The 9,055-nt window shown below is 36.9% G+C and overlaps 1 long non-coding RNA gene across 1 annotated transcript; it reads left to right on the forward strand.

Moving 5' to 3' along the window:
* Nucleotides 1-2,645: 2,645 nt before the first annotated feature.
* On the forward strand, nt 2,646-6,996 carry LOC311436278. Its single transcript, XR_014692718.1, has 3 exons — nt 2,646-2,884; nt 3,895-4,104; nt 4,599-6,996. It is a non-coding gene; the product is annotated as an uncharacterized lncRNA (long non-coding RNA).
* Nucleotides 6,997-9,055: the final 2,059 nt, after the last annotated feature.

Below are 9,055 nucleotides of genomic sequence, written 5' to 3' on the forward strand. Positions count from 1 at the left end.
AAATTATCTGTGCACTGCTGAGAAAGGGGAAATAAAATGTGAATGTTTACATTTGCACTCATATAATGCTTACTACACAGCTTTTGATATGAGTCTCTTGGGCTGGCTAGAGGCCAGTTTATTTCCTAACCTATCATAGAACAGCTGGAGACCATGTGTAACTGCAAACTTGCCAAATCCGACATTTTTGGCTCATGGGAATTGGGATCAGAGAGAATGTGGCAGTCCAGGACAACTTCATAGAGAAGCATAATTTAGACATGGTTTCTGTAATCCTGTCAAAGACAGTCTGCATTATCACAGGCTGAAGGTTATAGTTCTCATCGATCTAAAGAAAATCTTGGTTAAAGGTATTATCTTAGAAATGAATTTAGTTTGATAGAATTTTTCCCAGACTATTCTCCAGTTCTGATTCAGAGGATGAAGAAATAAAAAGACTTTTAAAGAGATTATAAGGTTCAAAAAAAGGATAGGCATAAAATGTGTTCTAGTGTATTCTGGAGAAGGACAGATTTTCATTTATAGATCTGTGATGGTGCAAAGATTTTGCTGATGCTAAACTTAAAGCTAGTGGGTAGAAGACTGGGTGTTCTCAACCCTGGTGTCTCAGAAGCAGAGCAGGACACAAATCTTCTTTAGAAATTCTCATGTTTTTAATTAGTATGAATATCTTTGTACAGGCAGTGATAAGATGAAGTAATACCTCTCTCATCTTGATGTCTGCTGTGTGGAGTCTATTCTATGCACACATTCGGAATTTGACCTTTTTAAGTGTTTGATCCACTTTAGAATATAGTATATAAGGTAGTTTTTTAATAGTTTTTGAAAGGTGTTGCTTTGGGAGTTCAGATTCTTGGCATACTTCAGTGTGTAGATACCAGTGTTATAGGCACTTCAGAAATGATAATAATACATCTAGATTACACAGATATTGGCCCAAAGGGCTGAGTATTATTGCCAAATTCTAAAGTGAGAACATAGCTGTACAGATTCCCCATGCAGCTTGTGTTTAATTTTACGGGAGACATTGTTTTAATTTTTCTAATGATCCCCAATATAGAAATTATATTCTAATCAGTGCAGGAGTCCAAGAAATTTTTGTGTATGAGCCAGCAAAAGGATCTTCTAAATATGAAATAGTTTTACTCAGTAATATAAATAATTACTGGAGCTTGATTAGAAGACAATGTTGAAAGGTGTATGCTATTTTTTACTAGAGTTTTACTATTGATAATCTCTAAGAAACAGGCAGTAATTCCAAGAAGTTATTTGAGCGTAATCTTATGTAAACTTCTTTTGATGCTTGTGCTCTTCCCCAGACTTGGGCAGTTGGCTCTCTGCATGGTATTCATAGGCCTGCACCAGAAACCCAGGCCATTACTTTTTCCATGATTCTCCATAGTGTGGTCTAAAATTCTTCCAAGTGCAGGAACATTTGTGAGCTCAGATTACTGTCCTGGGCCCACCTAGCCACAGCTGCAAGGGTGGCAGGACCTGTGCAGCTCTAGGGGCTATAACCTAATCTTGACACAGGTGAGTTGTCCAGAGTGACCAAATATATATATATATATATATATATATATATTTCCCTTTGAAACAGTGCTGCTATTTTCTTGAGATACCAGCTTATGTGGTGGGGTACATGAGCACCTGGGGAGTAGGTCCAGATCCATGGATTGCTTCCCTTTAATGAGAAAACCCTGCATTTCCCAACTTTCACTGCAGACTACCTGGTGTTAAGTAACTCTTCCTCATGAACCCGGGCTACTGGGGTTGGGGAAAAATGATGTATCTATGCAAGAAACAAGTGGGAGAAAACATGAATCTGTGATCTAGAACTAAGAAAATCCATGTGGGATGGAACAGACTTGAGGTATTGTCCCTGACTGCAGTTAGGTGTTTTAAACAAAATGGCTGCCGAATGAAAAACAGGAATAGTGTTACTGTCCCTGTCATCACCATTTGAATATTTTCCTTCCTCTCTTTTTGATGTACCTGCAAAACACCCTCAGAAGGGGGAGAGCTGTCCTGAGCTTTCAGCCTTGCTGTATGGAGGAATGGTAGCATTTCCCCTTCCCTGTGAGGCTCCCCCCACACCTCCAGAGCTTGGCAGCCCTCTGTGGCTGGAGCACTGCACCTCTGGGCTTCTGCTCCCTGGAGTCACCTCTTACAGTGGCTGCCACTGGGCTTCCTAAAAGTGACTTCTTCACACATCCCCTTTTCTAGGTATTTAGTGCTCCTCCAGTTTGAATACTTTTTGGGAAAGTGCTTCTTCAAAGTATCATGTAGTGGCACATAGATCCACTTTTAATGGCAAGCTATAAAAAATATTCCACTCCTGCACACTTCACATTTGGCGATTACCTTTTCTTTGCTATTACCTGAACTGCTGCTAAGGCAGATGGCACTGTCTAGTTCCTGTCGTCAGCTGATGAACTTCAGCTGTCTCCAAAAGATGCTATTTAAAGAAAGCTTCTGCAGGAAAAGAAAATGTGACCCTGTTGTGCCAGTGATAAAAATCAGTGTATTGGCTAATTGTCACAGAAGTTAGCAATCATACAATGATGATGGGCACCTGTGCATTACTGGAAGTTAGCTAATGAATATAACCATTTCTTTCCCTCTACCTAGAGGGAGGAAAATAAATATGCTGCTCTGTGTTTTTGTTCAGAGCTCAAATGGCCTTGTCTGTTATCAGACGTTTATTTAATGGGATTTCTTTTTTCTTGTTCAGATTTAGTCCTGTGCTGATTTTGTGAATATATATTATATTTTTCTTTCAGAAACTATTTTATTTCATGTTCCTTTCAAATCATAGGAAAAAAATAATATATACATACATATATATATATATACATCTAGTTATGCCTCTGGGACTGACAAGGTTGGTTTTGGTGCTGGAACTGGTAGCCTTAATAGAGTGGAAAGAGGCTTCTTGAAGTTAAGTTTGGTCTTGCTGCCAGGAGTAGAGTAAGAGGAGATTTACAGTCTGCGGCACATGCATGGGGCCCTTGAGACTACCAATCTCTAAATGAGTGCTTGATTTGTTTGGATGATTGAACAATCGTAATCCTAGATGCTGCTTTTTAATTTATAAAATGTTCTTACTATCTGTGGAGAATCTTAGGCTTTCAGAAGCGGTTGTAGTGTATATACATTGTTATGCTAAAGAAGAGGGAAATACTGCAAGGTTGTTGCTGTCAATGCTCAATAAGAGATGAATGTGAGGTCCCTCAGAACATTTTGCATCATTCAAATAAATGAATTTTAAGACTATGTAATGAAAGTCTGGATACTTGTGTACTGTAGAGTGCATTATTTAGAGTCAGAACATGTTTGCAGACTTGAAATTCATCTCATCTTCATTATTATTATTTGTAGTTACAGCCAGAGGTCTCAGTCCTATTGTACTAGGCATTGCAGACAATGGCAACAAAGGCGTTTTTTTCTAAAGGACTTTTATACTTGAGCTAGAAAATACTTTCTAAGAGGTTAAAAAAAAAATAAAAATTGAATGTGTTCATTGTAATCATTTTCATGTAACAGAAGGCTTTTTTCCTCCTATAACTTAAAGACTGCAAGAGTGGAGGTCAAAGTCCTCCTGTATACACTTAAAAAATCTCGACAACGCTATTTTATGTGCAAATATATTACCTTAGATTTATTTTATAAAATGCCAGAGGGCTCTACCTTTGGCTAACATTTTTAGCTTCTATACATTTAGTTAACATCACCTAATAATGCTCTATCATTTATTGTTGTATCCAGTACTCTTTCTCTTGAACAGCTCAGCAATCATTATAACATTTGTGTGAAGGAAACAGGTATATGGTGTGGAACTGGATAACCTTCTTTTCATGTATTAAAAATGAATGTTTTACCATCTCTCCATAGGCTTAGGCTCTCTGTGGAATGAGACCCACTGGACACATCTGTGCTGCTCACAGAGTCACCCCTGAAGAGGTTTTGCAAGCAGTGTGCTCTGTCTTGCTGTCATCCACATACCTGGAACGCAGACTGAGTGCAAGCCGCGTGCCTACTGGCATACAAACCAGTCTGGCACACTGCCATGATTTGGACAGCACAAACAGGCTGTGATTACAGGTGTGCTCTCCATTTGGGCTGACTGTCTGGTTTTGAGGACATTTCTTATGTAATTCCTGCCCCAATGAGCAAATTAGAACAGAGACAGCAGATGACTGGTATTCAGGAGAATAAGGGTTTAAATGTTTTCAAACTTAAATTGTAAAACTGAACAAGAAGGGAAAATTCCATTCTTATTTTCATCTGAAGCCTTTGGAAAAGGTAGTTTAATATGAGGCAAATCTTCTTTTCTAAAAGAATAGATGTGACCTTGTATGTGGAAGGCAAGCTCAGTGGGTGGCAGGTAAATTCTCCTGAGGCCGTTATTGGGTATTGTTGCTCGGCAAACTGGCAGACTCATTCTGGCTGGGAGATACAGATATTTGGGAAGAGATCTCTACAGCTAACTTTCTTTCCACTATCTTGTCCACTATCTTTCAAAATTTTTGTGACAAAATTCACCCAAATCAGTACTGTCTATTTAGATTCTAATTTGCTTTTCAAAAATTCTCTAGGATTGAAATTGCAAGAAGAAAAATTGAACACACAGCAGGTTTTTCCATGGGCTTCAGACTACAACCCCAAACTCCCAGACTGTCTCAGATCTCTCCTTTTCCATCATCAGACACAGAAGAACCTTATCTCTGGGACTGCAGATGATTTTTATGGTAGAAAAAAAAAGGAAATTAAATAAACGTAACTTGAGATATCTATGACAATACCTTAAACTGGAACTGGTTGGGGAAAATAGTAAGCTGTCTAAGAGGCTCTCAGCTTTCTTCTCATACTTGTCAAAATACTTTGGATTATTGACTTTATCTTGACTAGAACCTAGGGAATTTGCATGGATATCTTGCCTTTGATTTTCAGTGGGATTCTTGATAAATCATTTATTTTCTGTTTCCCCAGTTCTTCAATTGGAAACATAATAATTCCTTACAAAAATATCGTGACAAAAAATGGTATTAATCTTATGAGGCAGTGATGAGGAGGACTCCACAGTTACTTGGAAAACAAGTTACGAATTTGGTTATAAATGCAACTTATGACAGTCCCTTCCTTCAATGTAATAGAAAAAAAATATTAAAGTTTTTTGCCGATTCTGTAAAAGAAACTGCAAAGTGCAATACTCAAACAAAATGGAAAGGTGTTCAGCTTAGAGAAGTGTTTGCTATAAGCAGCTTTTCAAGTTAATGAGAAATATCCACGTAAGGGGGATTTTAATAAGCATTCTCTTGCTGAGTTCTACATTTTTGATTAATTTAAACTAAGTCATCCAGGTTTAACGTAGCAAAAGACAGCTTCATTCCAATACTGCTGTTGGATTTTTACATGTAATAACATTTTTATTTTAAAAAAAATGTGCATTTGAATCTCAAGGACATAATAGTTCTAAGTGTCTGTTTACATTTTCTGTACATTTTTTTTTTTTTTTCCTACTTCACAAAGCTTTCTGGTTTGATTGCATGAAATCTGGTAACTGTAAAGGAATAGAGAAATAGCTATCATTCATTAAGTAAGAGCCCTAATTAAATGTTATGTTAACAAGCTTAAAATAGGATAAATATTCTATCAATAGTGATATATGAAAATGGTTAAGTCTTTCTTATGTCAGACTTTTATATACCGTAAAATCAAGATTTTTATTCTGAACAACTGATAAGGTATAATCTATTTCTCTTTATAAGAAGCAAAATTATGTAGTCATAAGTATGTGAGAGTCAGAGAAGCATGGCTAAATTAGCAGACTTTGGAGCCTTAGAGTATATCCTGTACTATTTGATGATAATTGGAGAAGCTGCTTTAACTTTACTTTTATCAGTATGTTGTGTTGTTGACAACGTAAAGCATCTGTAGGACTTCTAACCTTTCAAAATCATCTGCTTCACAAGCAAAATAATCCCCTGGATAAAACCACCATTTAAGCTCCTGTTGTGTTGCTATTTCACTCCCTTGGAGAAGATAATATGGTAGGTTGAATTATCTAGTAGAAAATTGTCAAGAATTACATTCTGAATGACAGTTGCTGTGTTAGCACTCCATGATGGATGAAAGGCTGATGGACATTTTAGAGTGAGCAAGAACATTTTTTCAAAGTAAAAATTATAAAAATTGTGCATTTAAAAACAAAAACCAGAATGCTCTCAGCAGTATGAAGAAACTATCACTTAATTTTATATTCCTTGAGCCAAACTCTTGCTCTGGAATTGTCCTATTTCCTCGGTAACAGCTAATCACACTGGAGGAACTAAATTGCATGTGTCCCTTTACTTAACTTTGTAGAACACATAGGCAATTATGGGAACTAAGAAAGGTTATATTGGCCATCAGTCATTCTAGTTTTATACTTTATTCACCCCATGGCGCCTTATAATTGTTTCTTAAATGACCTTATTATGTTTGTGCAACATGGAAAATAGCTTACTTCACTTGCTTAAAAATTATCGCAATTCCATGTGTTTCTATTCATTAATTTTTACATGCAGATTGCTTAAATTACTTATTATAAACTGTACTTCTGTGGGGTGTCTACACTAATTGGTAAGCCAAATTACCTACAACAATTGTTTCTTGTGGCAGTGATGATATTTATGTGCACAGACTTTGCTTCTGGTGGGCTGGCACAGACCTAGCACTTCAGGCATTTTGATGTGTCCTGGTGCCTTAGGAAGTGGAAAGAAATGCAGATCTTGTGCGTCTGACTTAATTTTCTGCCCGTGTACTCTTTATCAGACCTTCAGTTTTGCTCTTGCTTGCTTAAGATAAACACCTAATACATGTTCATTTCTGTCAGGGCAAGCTGAATTTTGCCTAATAAAAATCCCACTGCACTAAATTACAGGGATCACGGGACTTTTTAGACCATAAAATATATTGCCTGTATTTCACCATTAGTTAGCAGAGTACTTGATATGCAATAACGTTACTATAATGTGCTTTGAATGTTTTTATTGGGTTAATCCACTAGTATTGAGAAAGTCTGATCCTATGGAGTGGATTCAAGAACGGAGAGAACCAAAACAGGTGATTTCTGTCTCTCTTCAGTGTCCTCCCCAAGCTTTTCCACAGCACAAGCTAGCCCATAAACCCAGCATTCTGAGGTAAACATAAGCTGAAAAACACTGATGACATTATGCTGTGTGGCTGAAAGTAATTAATGGTTGTACATCTAAGTACAAGATCTTCAGGTCACATCTGCCTCTTAAAATCACTGGGAGTAGGAAATGTTCATCACCTTCCTGAGTTAAATGATAGTTTTAGGATAGGCTTGTTTTTTTATATTTTATTTTTTATTTTTATTTATTTATTTATTTATTTATTTTGTGTGTGTGTGTGTAAGGGTTTATTTTGTGGAGGATGATTCTTTTTTTTTTTTTTTTTTTTTTTTTTTTTTTTTTTTTTTGTGACTGAGAGCTTGGGGCTTCCTGCTGTCAGATTTCAAGTTAATCTTAACCTCTAGTAACAGCAAATACATTGCTTCTGGGATGCCTGATTAGGACAGCAACCTTTGCCTTCCCTCTCTCCCCCAGAATGGAAGGTTTTAACTGCAAGAGCAGAATAACTTTTCTTATTGCACCAGTTTTACCACTCAGAACATTAGTACTAATTTGGCTTGGTGTGTATTGTAGCTATTTTAACCAGTAGTCACTGAACATACAGATTTTTAGCCTGAAAGATGCTTGTAGGTTCCAGCATGGACTCCTTGCTTGAGCAAGGGTGCCTGAACCAGATGACCTCCAGAGCTCCCTTCCAACCTTAACCATTTCACAACTCAGTGGCCAAGCTTTATTAATTCTCGTCCAGGAGGCAGAAAATATCAGAAAATATGCATTTGGCTTTTTTTTTTTTTTTTTTTTTTTTTTTTTTTTTAATACTTAATCACTGTTTTTACAGTGCAGAATACATGTACATAGGCAGCTCTGAAAATAGGAACCAGAACCCAGAAGCAGTTTGCAACATATTCTTCTCATGGTTTACATTAAAAAAAGACAGAGACAGAAGGAGAGAAGGAAGCTAAGAGAAAAAGAGAGAGAGAAAGGAAGAGGGGAGAAGGAAGAGGAGAGCTGGGGGACAGAAAGAGGGAAAGAGAGAAAGGAAGGAGGGAAGGGGAAAGATAAAAGAAAAAAAAAGAAAGATATAAGAAAAGAAAGTGAGAAAGTGAAATAGAGGTTGAGAAAGACAAATAAAAGAGACCTAAAAAAGAGAAAGAAGGAAACAGTGAGGAAAAAGAAGACGAAAAGAGAACAGTAGAGAACAAATGAAAAAGAGAAGGTGGATGAGAGAAGCAAAGAAGTGAGCAGACGAAAAAGAGAGAATGAAAGAGAAAAAGGGAAAAAGAGAAGAGAAAGCACGAGAAAGAGAGAAGGAAAATAATGAATGAGAGTGAGAAAGAATAAGAAAATGAGAGAGAGAAGGAAAAAAGAACAAGAGTAAAAGAAAAAGTGAGAGGAAAAGAGGAAAAAATGAGAATGGAAGAAAGAGCAAGAGAGAAGGAACAGAATAGATGTGAAAAAGAGAGAGAACAAAAGAGAGAAAAGTGAAAAAGCAAAGGAGAGCAAAAGAGGGAGAAAGAAAGAAACAAACAAGAGTGAGGTAAATTGCCTTAGCTGCTGCTTAGGCATCTTAAAGAACAGCGTAATGGAAAACACTGATAACATTACTAATTCTTCATAGCCAGAGGTTAAGTTTTGTTTAAGAATTCACAGTGCTAGCACAGAAAACATGTAGGAATGTAAGCTCTAGTCTCAGATAGAGGTACCACACATGTGTAACTGTGGACACAGGTGTTAATGACCATAGCAGAAGTAGGATTTTGCATGTAACTCTTTTTTTCCTCACTCCAGTGTTTATAATCCTTTAACAAATTTGCAAGTGGGTGCCATTTCAAGCACTTCAGTTTCTACGACACTGTGATGTCAAGGCTGGGAGTTGAAATTTTACCTGCAGTACTGAACATCTGAAAATCAAACTC

The sequence above is a fragment of the Aythya ferina genome, assembly GCF_964211825.1.
Source record: "Aythya ferina genome assembly, chromosome: 4".
Lineage (NCBI taxonomy): Eukaryota > Metazoa > Chordata > Aves > Anseriformes > Anatidae > Aythya > Aythya ferina.